The sequence below is a fragment of the Bombus terrestris genome, chromosome 5 (assembly GCF_910591885.1).
Source record: "Bombus terrestris chromosome 5, iyBomTerr1.2, whole genome shotgun sequence".
In the NCBI taxonomy this organism is placed as follows: Eukaryota; Metazoa; Arthropoda; class Insecta; order Hymenoptera; family Apidae; genus Bombus; species Bombus terrestris.
In genome coordinates, this window is record NC_063273.1 from 3,422,311 (window position 1) to 3,438,701 (window position 16,391).

At 38.9% G+C, this 16,391-nt stretch overlaps 1 protein-coding gene across 5 annotated transcripts in view; it reads right to left on the bottom strand.

The window, feature by feature from the left end:
* The window catches only part of LOC100650807, a 587,269-nt gene that overhangs the window by 159,192 nt on the left and 411,686 nt on the right, over positions 1 to 16,391 (bottom strand). The gene's annotated exons all lie outside the window — the stretch shown is intronic.

The following is a 16,391-nucleotide window of genomic DNA, read 5'->3' on the forward strand; positions in this document are numbered from 1 at the left end:
AATAAAATAATTTACTGAATGTAGTGAATCAGATAACGTGGCGCTTTCACGTTTACAGGTTCACACTTCTGTCAAAGATATCATAGCAAAAGTACTAAGGAACAGTTCAATGAAAATTAAATTCTATTCACTAGACTAGACTAGATGTTTATTCGACAAACTTAAAGACGCAAAGATGTATAGGATATACATAATATACGGTGTACAAAACTACATGAACTATTCAAAACGAAGTAGTCATTGCAGTATTTAGTAGGTAAAGCAAATTTCTTGCTCCCATCTCTTCAATTATGTATACAAAAACAGGAATTTGCAAGAACGCCCGACCGCTAACTATTAACAAAGCCAACAAAAGCACACTGTTTGCTACCAATGTGGTCCACCAATTCTCCATTAAGAATCGTTAAAATAAAAAAGGAGAAAACATCCCTCTTTGATAACAAGAAACAATGTTTGCACAGTCGCGAGAAGGATATTTGCATGAAACGGTAACGAACCGCGAGACTCGGGAACTAAACACTAGGTTGCCTCGTATCCGTTTACGGGACCATTGTATCTTTTGACGATAATAACACAGTTCGGCCTTGAAAGAGAGGTGGACCGGTGGATGGTCTGCCACGATGGAGTTTGCTCGAAGAAAGGGAGCACACGGCGCAAAGTCCCTTGAGTCCGCGACGACATTTTCAATTATGGCGGACACATCACAAAGAACAAAATGGAGAGGCCTTCTCTGACCGGAGATTGTACTTGGCAAGCCTCATTTCCGGCCGAGGAACAGCCCTACTCCTCCGATTTACTTTCAAGGAGAAACATGCTCTCTCTTCTCTCCTCTATCACTCCCCATTGCTCTTCGTTGAATCGTCGTTGCTGGTTCAGCCACACCTGCGTTCATCTTCCTTCGTATCTGACCAGTTTCCTCTCTCATCCTTGTTTCATGGCGAATCTAATTAATGATTGTTCCAAGAACGACCGTTGCGCCGGAATTCTACAAGTACGGATCGCTCTACTTTATCTTTAGCTACAAAAAGAGCAGAGAGAGAAAGGAAGAGAGAGAGAAATAGAAGTCTTGCGTAGGATCTAATTATTATCGTATCAAGTAGTCGAAAGAACACATCTCCCGCTATAAATGTGGCTGCTGTTTCTCTTTTCAAGCTTGAGATTAAGACGACGAAGCTTACGATGGCAATTGATGAATATTAACTGATAACGATAATTGTCTTATTATTATATTTACACAAACGAAAATGAACCGCAGCGACGAAAGTTTCCATTGAATTAATCGTATCGAACATTCCGAAACTCGTAAAGTAGAGTTTACGCAGGATGTTTATGCAATATCGTACTCATATCGTCATACGACAATTCTCCTTTGCGAACAGCGTCTTCGAAGAAGAATATCTCTTCAACAACACCTTTGCCTGTAACATCATAACTTGTAAACTACCCTTCGATACAACGAGTCAACACAACCCTAGTACCACCCATCATCTGTATCCAAAAACGAATCCAATTTCACGATGTTGAACAATCAACGCATCAACTCTCGAGCGATCCTCCCATGTACCGTAACGCAAACAACCCGAGCGGATGCTCGTGCCGGCCATCTTCGGAAGGGACGATGGGTTCTTCGCGAAACTTCCCCGTCTTAAAATAAAAGATTCCTCGTCGAAGCCGCCCTAAGTACACGCGGCTCCGCTTTCTTCCCACCCCGTGAAACTTTTTTCGCCGCTGTCCCGGAAGTCAACGGGACGCAGCGACGAGGTAAACAAGTCGCTTTTCATCACCTTCGATGGAGCCGTATTTACCGGAAGAAGCTCTTCTCTCTCTCGCGCGCGAGCTATCTCGTCTCAGCGACGCAAACATCGGACGGAAGATAAATGTGTATACAGCGAACTTTAATAATTTTGTCTTCGAGCGTGTCCCCACCCATGACAACGACGATGACGACGACGTCGGGCGACGTAGGCGACGCCTCGTGACGTCGAATTCACCGTTTAATAGATTCCTCTTTCGGCGGCACAGCCACGGTTTCATCCGGCCGCAATTTAATAAATCAACGGCTCTGTCTTTGATGCGGCGCATACCAAGCGAATTTGATAAACGAGCCGCGCCTCGCGTTCTCCGCGAGTAATTCGCTCGACCGAAACTGAATTCGGCGCCGACGCCGCGGAATTTTCAATCCTCTCGTCCGTAGCCTTTTCAACGACCCCCTACCTCCAATTATAGTTTATTTGAGCCAGCCACTGACTAATTTTCGATCGCTTATACAGGCAAGAATTCGCGGTCTGGTCTGATCGATGGTTTGGAAAGCGACTGCGATGAAACGTGCCGAATTACGCGGAAAAAGTAGTTGTTTCCAGTGGAGATTACGGGGATTTATGGGATGATAATTTGTTCTTAGGCCTTGAATTATAATTTTGAATCATACTTGCATTACGGATTATGAATAAAATATGAAAAACGTAGATAGCCAATAGTGACTCTTAGCGATTTGCGAGAACGTATTCGCCGACGGTCTAAACAGCTTCATTGGGAAGGTATCAGCCTGGTAAGAAGAAAATCCGGGTTCGAATCCTCGAATCCAGCAAACCGATCCGCCGATAATATTTATTCTCCCCATAGAATGATAAATTGTACTTCCTTATTATCGGAATTCAACGTTAAATCCGATTTTATTCGCTGTAATTATGAGATCCTGCATTATCAAAGTAGACTGTTACACTGCTAGATCGTATGTAACGAGTACCTATCTGGTATAACAGTTAAACCAAAAACTCGCATATTTTTAATAATTGCAAAACCCACAAATTCCGATATTAGTCACTTTAAATGAATGGTAGTTCTAGCATTAAAAAGTGCTAACTTCAAACTCAACATCGCCAGAATCTGACATCGGAAATCCAAAAAAACCTCGTTCTCAGATACGCTTGCAACCACCATCGTTCAACTTTCTTCCCATTTCCCATCGACGATCATCCAAACCAAATTAACCAAACCATCATCTCGATCGATTTCCAAATCGGTCCAACATCTATCATCCTCGAAGAATATCGACTCGACTCGTTCGACGGTACTTAATTCGCGAGCACACGGAGCAATTTCGCGCGGAGCCGCAGGCAGACCCATGGAGGATCGCGCAAATATAACGCCTCCGCGATCGTCGGTTTAACGTGTGTATGCGTAAGCCGCGCGCAGAAGGTGTCAGCCGCAAGCGGAGATCCGCGGGCGGTGGGCGGGATGCGTTTGTAATTCCATTTACCACGTAAGTGGGTGATGCAACGCGCAGACGGCATGCTTAATAAAGTGTACTTAACCGAGTACGCCGAGCTGGTACACGACCCCGTCACGATTGCATTCGCCTCTCGCACATCCGAGGGCGACGGAGTTTCGCCCTTCCCTTCCTTGCGGCTGTAGCTTGTCTCAGAAAGCGAAGCGTCACGATGACGACGTCGACCGCCAGGACGAGTGCGCATAATTGCATAGCCGATCGTGGCAAACACGCACGTGTTATATTCTCTGCAACCATCTTCTGATATCTTCTCTGTACTGTGACATTTTAAATGCTCCTCCGGGAATGGTTTCGCGTTAACGCTAAGGTATTTTGATATCGCGCTAAGTTGCAGGTCTTGTTCAGATTGAACGTGTACGATAGTCTTTTGCAAAAAAAATTTTGTAGCCTGTAAAATTAAGAACTTCAATGGCGAGATAGATACTCAGAAATAATCGATATAAGTTGCTTTCTAACTTTTGTCTAGGTACATTTTCTAAATTTTACTCCAATTAGGAAGCTTTATTCTGACTGATCTATCCTCCTTATGTAGATCTTATGACCAATATCGAAATTCATTTCCTACAAATCTAATGTTATGTACACAATCATACAATATATTATATTTTATATTTCATAGTTTTTAAATTTCCTCCCTTTCATTACTTCTCATCGTAAAACATCGGCCATTTCAAATAACTGAATATTAATGTTTCTAAAAAACAAAAGAAGAAGGAATCAATGTACCACTGACTTGAAAAGTACTACGTAGTTGGAAATGCATTTATCACGGTAACCACATGGTACAGCGGAGTCGTAATTTGGAACACCTATCTTTTAATTGCCGTTCTTCGTTCTACTGCACCGTTAAAAGTTTAACGAGAGCGTTGCGATGCATTTTAATGGGTGGTCCAGCGCTCGTCACCCGGGGAGTGGTTAATTGGTAACAATATGCGAGCAGAGTAATACATTCGCGATTGGCCAACGTTGTTTGGTCGGTCGGTCGGTCGGTCGCATTTCATTCGCGTCCCTTTGGGTTTGCCTGTGTCTCAGAAAGCGAAGCGTCACTCCTCGGCTCCCGTGCATAATTGCATCGCTAATTTTACTAGACAAATACACGGTCTCGTAGCCGCGCGTATACTTAACAGGCCACAGAGGACGCGGCAATTGTACAACAGCTCAAAAACCGTTTAATATTCATACGGCCGGGTAACTCGCTCCTGTTGCGATTAACTTGCCAGGATATCTCGTAGAATACGTTCTGGGAATATTCAGAAATAAACGACGTTCCTTGTCTGTTTTAGTCCATCTTATGCGACATATGTATATTTAGATGGCTTTGTGTAGTATAGTTTTGTGTTTCTCGATACGTTAATGCGATCATTCTTGTTCTTTCTACGAATTTATAAAATTAACCGTGATTTAATTAGATGTCTCGGTGTAATTTTCATACAATTACTTAGTAATTTCAATACGATCAACGAGTCGAAGCTATGAGTTTGCGATGTGTGACATGTTCAATAATCGGAGTACATGTATCTACGTTATATTATTTTTGGATCGATGCTGTATTGATCTTTGCATGATTCCTTATCGTATTATTAAACTGTTATTTGGAAAGTGCGAAACCCTTCTGACTCTTAACACGATGACTAAGATAATTATAAAGATGATTATCAAACACCTTCTTTTCATTTGTTCTAACAAGTAACACATAGTCAAATGATCCTACGTATTTTTTCGCTGAAATGTTTTGCTGGTTCGTTTGATATGTCGTTACGTCGTTCAGAGAAGAAGGACGAGACTTTAATTAAAGCAAATGGAGCAATAGGGCTAACAGATGCCGGAAATTTTGTATTTTCTCCGCGGTGCCGTTGCTGCTCTTAATTATTCGGCCCTTCGAGCACTTTACAGATCATGCAAAACATCGTAGCCGTGCATGTCCGCTGTGCAACGATAATTTTTCACGCGTTCTGCCGCATTAAGCCGTGACCTGCAAAAATGTCGGAACGCTGAAAATGCAGCAACCCTATCCCATCATAATCCCTTGTGTCGCGGTTGGAATAAATAATGCATGAGAAATAATTGTCGGTAGCGCGCTTTTCGCGGCAGCCTCATTTGTCGCTAAAGTTTGTCCATGAATTCCCAGAGACAAAGGGAGGGTCGAAATTGTCAATACTGACAAATCTAATTTTTCTTTCCTTTATCAGAATTTGAAAAATCATAAATGCTTTAAAAAATATTTCAAACGTTAAGAATTGTTTCCTCTCTTTCTATGTTACATATTATTATATGTTTAACAAACCAAAAGAGAATTTTTCATTCCTGGATGTAGAGTTCGATAATTGTTGTTACTTCTGTACAAAATATAAATGCCATTTATTCCATGAGATATATACGAATACTACTTTGGAACTATTAGCTTGAAGTTAAATACTACGGCTAGAACATAAATTTGTGATTTTTTATGTTCTAACGACAGGATTACCCAAAACAGAGTATCTGATAGTTAATTTAAAAAGTGATGAACCATAAATCATGAAACTTGCATCGATTCTCAACTTCAAGTAACGATTGAACATGTTATCAAACATATGCTCATCTGATTCCTTTAAAATCTCATGGATATATACCTATCAAACAAAATTTCAGCGAGGAAGGAAGATAATATTTGTCCATTGAGAGATTAGGAGGTGTACGATCTAACTTACATACTGCGATAGCCCATTTCGGAATTACTTATCGTTTCTCAAAAGGTGGCCAACCGGGAATGGCACGCTGATAAGTAGAGAACGGAGATGAAGATATTTGTAGAGAATAGGTAATTTTAGCCAGTAATTACCAGCCGCTGATAATTCCTTGATTGGTAACGGGAATTAGAGGTAGAATCTAATTATCTAGCATTATCGTTAAATCTGATCACTGACGGACCTGTGGTCCCCTGTAGTGGCCTCGCCTTGCTATGTTAAATCCCTGAAGCCAAAATCGATTTCACCAGCGTCGTGCTCCATACCCAACTACAACTTCAACATGGTTATTCAAAAGTACGCCGTTTATTTGGATGACTTTGTCGCTTTCTCTTCATCCAGTGGAAAAAGGTTATCCGATATGATAACCTCGACGGACACATGGGAAAAAGAAAGACGATGTTTCGTACGTAAGCTACGTTTGTTCACTCGTCTGTTCGATTTGGTCGCGAATGGTCGATTGATTTTCCGGCCGGAATATACGTATTTCCACGTCAAACAGACGGATCTATAAATATCCGGCTTTCCAAATATCGCCGATATTTACATTCCGCGGATTTGCACAATACGCGGACATTGAAAACAGCTCGCGTTTATAAATGTATCGCGAGACACGAACACAATTTATGTAAGAAACGATAGTATAATTAGGAACCCTGAATCATGGGAAGAGCATCGATGAAGGATGAGTGACGAAGAACCTCGGAATAACTCTCTCCTTTTAGTTTTAATATATATTTTTCAAACTTTTACCTTTCAATTGTTTAATCTACTAATCTAAGATGCATAATATGAAATATTATTGAAGAAAAATTGGATTCTTAAAAAATTGGTAGAATTCAGAATTTAAGAAAAGTCCGGAGAATTTTTGAAACACAGTGGCCCGCGAGGGTATTTGAACAGTTATCGTATGGTTCGTGTGCAACTGTATATCACTTAATTTTCATGATTGAGTATTTGCATCGTCAGAATATTACGTAAAAATTCAAACTTATCGTTGTAACGGAATAAACATACACAAAGCGAGAGCTTTTCACAGGGAGAGAGCTTAAAATGATACGTATGTTGGATAAACATGGAAAACGTTAAACAGTAGAAAATATATTTTAGAGGCTTTACAAATATTGCAAATGACGAGACTGGAGTTTCGTCGATGCCGGAAATTAATCAGTATAGTGCGTTGGTAAACTTGATGGTATCGATTAAACCTTCGTAAAATTGTACGAACGAGTGGTTGGCAATTGTATGGTTTTATCGTGGCAAGAAAAAAGCAAAAAAAAAAAAAAAAACTGAGAAAAGAAAGGGAGGAACAAAATAGAGTCCCTGGCGAACGAATGTCGAAACACAGAACTTGCGAGAATTTAACACGCGCGGAAAGTTTTCTGGCCCGAATACACGTGCACCTTTTACGAGGATCCATAAAAGGCTGCAGTGAACCTTAACGACTGCATAATGAAAACGGTGCGTAAACCGTGAAAAGAGGCCGCTACGGGTCCCTTGACCTGTTTTTCGAACAGAAAAAGCAACCCTTCTCTTGAAGTGGTCCCTACCGTAAAAAGTATAAACAGATGTATAAAGCGAAACGATTCCGTGTAACAACTTGTAGTATCTTCTTTTACGATTAAAGCTTGGATACCGGTCACCGTTTCATGTCTCCTTTAAAATACAGTATTCCTTATTGTGTTTTTCTACGTGAGATCTTGATTGACGCAGAGGTTAACTATCTCGCGAAGATAATAGTAGTCACGTATTAATGACAAATACAAGAGAAAAAAAAAAACAATATATTTTATCGACATTCTTAATTTGTGAGACATGTGCATCTTGCTGAAATATTTATTCAGGGAAAAAATAACTATTTTACGTGAATATTTACGTACATAGGAAAAGATAACATTATATGTAGTCGCGAATTTGTGATGTCATTCTACGTAAACAGCATCTGTTTGACCATTGCAATATTTACTTACATTTACCAAGCATCATGAAAGATTTATGTAATAGAATTCAAGTAACATATAGAATCTGAAATTTCGCAATACTATCGATAACTGTTGATTTTTAAGTCCATTTCATTGGAAAGTTTTGATATGTTAATGTTTTTTAATTGCGATACGCGACGTTTCAGCTTTTCGATGATTTCCAAGAACAGATGAAACTGAATTGCAACTTACGATCATGACCGTATCCAATTAAAACGCGAACAAAACACCATTGACGTAATTCTCGGGCACGTGAAATACAATATTCAACAAGAAACGAATGATGCAAAACTTTCGATCAATAAGTGTATTTTGCGTGCGAGGTTTCACGGAAAATACGCGATAGAGTAATAAAAATATCTGGCTATAGAATACACATTTTAATTAGTCCACACCGCGATATTACGTATCGCTAAAATCGAACTGAATCATTTCGTGTTGCACATTGAAAAGAAAAACCTATTCGCGGTTTCGTCGCTTGACATTTTTATAATTACGCAGACAGGTAATATTGTACCGTGGAACGGGAAGGTTCACAAAAGAGTTCGGTGGAAATATTGGTATGGTTTGTATATTGATCAAAATTTTAGATCGTGGCCAATTTCGTATTATTCTTTGCAACTTTGCTGCACAATAACCACAAACATTCGCAGAGTTAAAGAAAAGAGTCAGAATATCGTGTAGATTTTTCAAAATATAATTCCAGATTTAAAGAATTACGGACTAAGAAAATCCATTTTTTATTGTTATTACAGATATTTCCAAGTCGTCGAATATTCGATAGTTGCTTAACAGCTTTTCAAGAACAAATTAAAACAGAATCTCGATCATTGCGTCTCTAGAAACGCTTACAGCATCTCGTTGACAGTTCTTCGACGTTCTATGCTGATCGATCGTCTCAATGTCGAGTATCCGCAGCATCTCCATCTGCATTCACGATGCATCTATGCAATTAAACGTACAAAAAGACACGTGCACGGAAGAGGCACTTGCGACTGTGAATGAATGCGCTGGTACACATGTGTGTTGGAGTACGGACTCGAGCGTTGAGTATGAACACGCGTACTCCTGAAGTGGGCCATCATTCCGCGCTGCAGATGCACACACCGTTCGCTAAATGCATGTTGCAATAAACATGAAAATGCGATTCTGCGTGTGGATGCAGGGAATTCCGCGCGCGATATGCATTCCAGCTAGGTATCACGAGGAGAATCTTTCCGTTTCAATGCGCTAACGTGTACGTAGACCAACGCACTGGTCGTTCCCTGGTCTCATTTAACGTTGAAACGATCGTCGTTGAGAGCTCAGAGAGACGAGGATTTTTTTATTCCTGGATCAATATGCCTTTTGTTCTTAGAATAGTTAGAAATTGTTAGAGGACGAATGAAAAATTTGGGCCATTATTTACCGCGAGTAATTAACGTCTAAAAGCATTAAAGATGCGCAGATGGGTCGACTGCTTGAAATTAGAATAGATGAGAAAAAATAATGATGGGTCACACTGTTTGACCCTTAGATAGGTACAAACGAAATTTTCCTGAGAAATCTTAATATAATTATATGTATTTATTTATGCTATTTGATAGTAGTAATACTATAAGTTATATTACTTAATAAATTATACTGCTGTAATTATATATATGAATAAAATTATATACATTATATGGAGTATATTTTAATTTCCTACTATTTTCATCGTTTAAGAGTTACGATAACAAAATTCCTACAAAAGTAACAGAATAGCGACAGTGATCGAGTTATGGAATGATGTCAAAAATACGCGATACTAGACATTCTCCTTAATTTAAAATTCATCGCAGTCCTTTGTTTTATTACCGAGCGTCGCGTACAGCTTGATCTGTCGTTTTTGAATTTTGCCAGGTCGTAAATTCTGGTTAGCTGACGACGATAAATCGGAGAGGTTGACTTATGTAAAATTAATCTCAATAACTCGGGTTGAAACTGAAAAATTCTTGGTTCGAGCAACTGACGCTTTCAACGTGATATCTCTGCAGCTATATTTCAAAAGCTGAACAAATTCATAAATTCGCGTATCCTATGTGCCACGTTACGTGATGTGCAAGCTATTGTTGTAATTTTGGTTGGAAAATGTTTTTGAAAAAAAAAGAGCGGAAAAAGCATCTAAAAACTACCAATTCCGCTGGAATGCGTTTTTCACTACAGCGTTATTTAGCAGGAACAATGTCCAGTGAAAAGAAAGATATTTATGCCTGTTGGAAGCGAATAAAGGCCACCGGCAGAAGTATTTCTTTTAACAAGGCGTTAGCGATGCAATTTGAAATTGTTCAGGCTGTACCATTCAGGACTGCGTTCTTTGTGGCAACGCGCGAAAACGTATTTTCCCGTGCGTTCCTATATTTATTCGTGGCAACCCTTCCGCCAACTTCTTCTTTTTTTCCTGCAAGCGCCGCTTACTTTTACCGCGGCTCGACCTTCTTTTACAGAGAGCACTTATATTTTTAATTCCCCTTTATGTTTTCATCGCCGCCATCCCTTCAAACCCTCCGCCTCTTCCCTTTTTATTACTGTGGCCGGGCTTTCGCTTTAATTTTTAATCCGCGCTGATTCCGGAATACCCGCGCAACGAAAATTCCAAAGTTTCCCGCCCGAACACTCTGCCGACTTGCCCGAGCCTCCTTCTTTTTTACGGCCTATGAAAATAAGTAGGGAACCGCCGTGCCTACGAAGAGCACGCGTTCAAACTGAAATAAAAGCGGAGACAGCTGAAAAGGAAATGATGTAACCGAGTAACATGATAAAAAGTCCCGCGGAATATTCGCCGTTCTTGTTTGGCAACGATTCGACCGTCGAATGTTTTGAACGAAAGATATTTAACGCCTTTGCATTTAACGCTGCAACGAAAGCTGAAGATCGTTCACTGTGGAAATATTTACCTTGACAAATGGAAAGATAGCTTTGGGAAGGTAAAAGTTGAAAATCACTTGAATGTAGTTATAACTACGTCGTTTCTTTAATCACGAGAGCGCGAAAGTACGAAAGTTAAATTTCGTAGCTCGCATCGAATGGTATCGTTTCACGCAGGAAGTAGATATTCTCGAAGATGTTACTTCCAGCGGCCGAGCACAAGGCAATCTCGCTACTTCCGCAACGTCGCTTGTACAAGCAAACACACCTTCCACGACGAACATATTGCATATAACGGCCAGCTAACGCAACTTTCGATATCAAAAGGAAAATAATATCGAACATTGGTTTCCTTCTCTTCCTCGTCTCGAAGAGGCATCACAATGATAGATATGAGGGAAAGTTCTCAAATATAATATAGAAGAAGGTACATCAACGTGGAAATGATTAAAAAGTAAAATTGAAAAACGATATACGATTTGAATAAAAAAAACGATAAAGTTTTGCAAAGAATTTGCATAGTTTTCTTAAGAAATCTGTGCAGCTTTCGAAATTAATTTACATTTTTTATTCCATCGTTTAGTATTGCAAACATAATATAGCGATAAATTTGTATTATTCTAAGGGTATTCGCGAATAAAATAAAATTTAAATATGACAAACATATAATTTGCTGATTTATCTCGATGATATATAAATGGTAATTATTTAAGGAAAAAACGTTATGAATTGATAGATGCGTCAATGTCAGAATATGAAAGGTAATATTATAATTAATTATCATCAAAAAATAGAGGGAAAATATCGCGTATACATGCATCTAAATATACCTAAATATTCGAGCCAGTATTTGATGGATATTCATCGTTTCGTTGCACTTTTGCGGTAATATATATAGATATATTTCAGCTCTTTCACAAGAACGTGGATCGTTGCGTTATACGAAGAATCCTTTTCACTTGAGCAAACAACAGAACGTTTATTTGTTCCGATACAATTTCAAATCGCTGTTTATTTTCAATACACTCCACCAAAACACGGAGGTACGCGCATACAATAAAAATAACATCTAAAAATACATGTACATCGGTGACAAGGTATAAAAAGAATATTTGTACAAATGCACATGATTTTTTAAACATTTGTTGCAAAATAGGTCGAGCATCGTACTATTATTATTCATTCGCCAATTAATCAAGATTATGACAATTGTCAAACGTTCAAAATACGTTTTTATAGATCAGGATTTTTTTATCGAAACTGTAACCCTTTGAAGATTAAATTATATTTTGTACAATGTTATGGAATACCTAATAATTCATCATGTTTTAAATTTTATCTACATTTTTTTCATTCGTTTTTTCATTGGTAAAATATTAAGGAGATTTTTACGTAACAAGTGGTTAAAATGTTCAAAGAACACTGCACTAAAAAATATTCCTATACCACAAATGCGCACGCATTTTCAAACGAACCACATTAAAATCTCACTCTGCGTTACTCGCCAACTAAATCAATCAACGAATTCTTCCGATAAAACAATGTATAAACATGTTTGTACTCTGCGCTGGGAGAAAATGCTCGTTAAAGCTTCAGCTATGGTCAGTCAATATTAATAGCGGCGATCGATGATGCATGAAATGTCTACGTCACGAAGGGCCAGAACGATTTAAAATATTCACCAAAGCAATCGTTTACGGTTTGCGCAGTGATCGATCGCGAGCCCGAGCAGGACCAGGTGAAAACAATTCGTCGTCAGCCGGTTGTCAGTCTCATGGTATTTCGCGACATCTTGTCGACTGGTAGAAACTAGCCGAAAATCCATCCTGTCCGAAACCACCGTACCATGAAAGTTTCCCTCTGGCGAAACTCGACAAGTACACGTTTACATTTGTAAACTTAATCCTATACAATGGTGAATATTTTGGTAGAATTTCATTTTTTGACTGTTTTAAATTAATTGTTAATTTAGATTAACTTTCTAATAATTATTAATTATCTTTTTAAATAATACTTGGACATTTGTAGAAACAGTATTATTTTTCGTAAAAAATGCCCCTTGCTAATAGCATTAGTATTAATACTAAGTATCCTTAGTATTTTCCGGTTATACTACGCGTTTCCACTTCGTACTACTTCGTTTCAACAACCGTTTGATCTTTAATTAAAGCTCAGGTAAAATTGACTTCTTCACTTTCTTATAATCCAGTCGTTAAGTAACTGGGTCGAAGAAAATAATCTTGGATTTCAAATAACGTCAGCCCTGGTGAGTTTTGTTGAAGGTGTAAAATTGCGATGGAAGTTTTTTCTAAGCTGATTACGAATTCCATGGACGTTTCGTGTGACGTCCGTAGGAATAACGCTATTAATGATTACAACATAGGAACATGAAATTTGTTCTTCTTCCCTTCTTATAAAATCCTACTAGATATAAATTCTCGAAATGATCGAAGAAACGGAATCCGCAACAGGTGAAACCAGGCCAGATTTGGCAATCTCCTACAATATCTTGAAAGAAACCACCTTTGGGGTGGTTTTACTTAAATTCAGTTCAGAAGGAACAAACTTGCACGAGCCGTGTCGGGTATATCACGACTAACCCAATTGTTTTATCCCGTGGATTTCACAAGAAACTTACCAGCCAGTGAATTAACAATCCCGTACTGCACGGTGCGGGGCAAGAAACGATCTGAAGTCATAAACGTGTGTTGGCGTTTGTCCTGGTAAAAAGCTACGCTGACGTTCCGGGGCAGAGGTAATGGATACGAGGCCGGAGCCAATGGCGCAAAATCGTGGATCGAGGGCAGGTCTGGCGATAGATAGTTGGGCTTTTTATCAACGGTCTGTGGAATATATTGCGGGAAGATGAAGAGAATCGTTAACGTCCACTATCGTTCCCTTACACGACGCTATCAATCAACCAGAAGGAAAATAAGTATCGCGCGACTGACTGCGCTTAGTTCATCCCTGTCGATGCTCTCGGATAAAGTTAGGCGACTGTGAGATCACAGCGATGCCTCTGTAAAACCAGATAATCTTCGCGACACACGGCATGGAAAATGTTATGTTTATGTAAGAAATAGAGATGAAAGTTCTTTAATCTTATTTGGAGATTTAAGCTGCCATTGTATCAATATGACAACGAATGAGAAATTATGTTGTGAAGCTGAGGGATGGATGAGTTAAAAATATGTCAGTTGTTTTAAATGGACAGAGATATATAGAGATACCCTATCTTGTAGATTTATACATAAATTAGATTTGAACGTAGGAGAAATGGAAAGTATTAATTCAGGGGGTGGGGGAGTGGGATAGATAACCGCTTCTTCCAAGGACGAAGGTAATTAATTGTTTTCTTAATTGATTCTTACTAATAAATTCGAGCAGCAGTGTCTACAGATATAATTAATCATACTGTTGTTACGTTTTCTCGGCTCTTAATCTCTTTCTATCGTGACGTATATATGTATAATTTATTTAATAAGTTTGGAGAACGAAGATATTACTTTAAAACGATATTTCTTGGTGACGTTACTAGACGAATGTATAACTGTGTTTGTAAAAATAAAATAAAGTAATAACAAGAGACATTTTTAGATTAAGTTTTCTATGTCTTTGTTGTTACTACGCGTTATCCTTTACCGGAAGATTTAAATTAAAAAATATTTAATTAAAATTATTGCAGTAATATTAAATTGATACGAACGTCGCAAGAAAATTAAATAATTCTAAACGTAGCATCGCAACACAATAATTGTCATAATTACCACATCAATATCAACGTTCGGAGCACGCTCGACATTCTTCACTCCCAAAGGGGATGGAAATTTCGTTAATTCGGAAAACGGCCGAAAGCTGACTTCCTGACAAAGACTGGTATCTTGATTTAATCCGCGCTTCGATGCTAATTAAATTAATTAACATAGCGGAACAATACGCAGCGCTGGATGGTCTTTTGTTCCATCGCAGCTTTGATCAAGAATCTCCCTTTGTGGAATCAAACCGACGATTGTATCTGACGTTTGATATTCAATTTTGCGTTTCCATTTTTAGCTGAGGCTCCATGTGAAGAAGCTCACCCGATGCTTTCTTTCTCGACGCTTCACTTTTGTGACCAATTCCATTTCATCGTGGATGTGAAGCATTGTTAAACAAGACTATATCGTAATTATTTTTATTTTAATATTTCACGTGCAACGCGAATAGACCGTTGTTACACTGCGAATCTTTCGACTTTAATTTAACGAAATTGGGACGTTCCGTATTAATTGCTTTTTTTTATGAAGGGAGAGGGGATAAAAGAGATCGAGTTAGAATTATTTGAATGGTATTAATAAATCCGTAAATTGATACGTAGCGGTTCGATAAATTATAATTAACGAAGCTTTCATTCAATGAACTTTATTAGGCAAAGAACAAAATTCTATGCGACCAACATAATACTATGCCTCTTCGAACAAAACGTATCCTCATTTTTTAAAGAATCGAAATATTTCCAATTACTGAAGCGTTCTTTTGTTAAAAAACATTAACGACTTCCTATCTATCCCTCGTTTTATTTTTAGCCACTTTAAAAATTGCAATTTTTGTTCTTTCTGCATCTCGAACTTCTTCGATCTCTCTTTACAAACGGCCTTCTCGTTCGGCTTTCCATTTTGACACTCAAAATATACAACTAATTGCAGTATCAAACTAAAAGTACAGGATTTTTTTTCTGCATCTGGCATTTTATTTTAAATTCGTGACATAAATTTTCTGCTCGCATTTCAATTGCTACCCTCTACACAACAGTTTCCAGCCAACTTCAAAGCTCTAGAAACACAATGGTTCCAAGGTATTCAACGTTATCTTAAAATACAAGTAAAACGTCGGAGAATCACCCAGCCTAAAATAAAGGGTAAACGCAACAAAGCTGTGATGTCTCTAGAAACGCGATAAAAAAAAAAAAAAAAAAAAAAGAAAACCCTCGAACCCAACATCCACGCTTCCAAAACCATCAATCCGAAACTCAATCGTTCGACAAGCACTCCGCCGTTTTCGTCAAAGCATTTTCAGCTGGCGTATCGTTTGTTTCCGCAAAAACCGTCGTCGTCTGCGTCGGCACGGAGTACATCTCTGCCATCGAAACACCGTACGCCTCGAGTGTATTTCGAACGAAACGTCGCCGTGGAGAGGAGAAACGAAAGAAACAAAATACAGCGACAAATGGAAGAAAGCGGGGGAAAAAAGAGAATGAAACGAAGGAAAAGAAAAAGTAGAAGGGCGGAAATCGAGGGATGGAATGGAGAATCGAGCAGAAATGGGATGTAGAGAAAAGAAATAAAGCCCGGTGGTGGCGTCGCGATACCGGCGGCCAATAACGCTCGCGGACCATCCCCGCCGTTAAAATCGCTTAAACCATTCCCCTCCGTGGGCTAGATTTATCACGAAAGGGCTTAAAAAAAGGAGACCAGGCGAAGAGGGGTGGGAGATGGTGAACGAAGGACGACGATATATATTCGCTGGCTC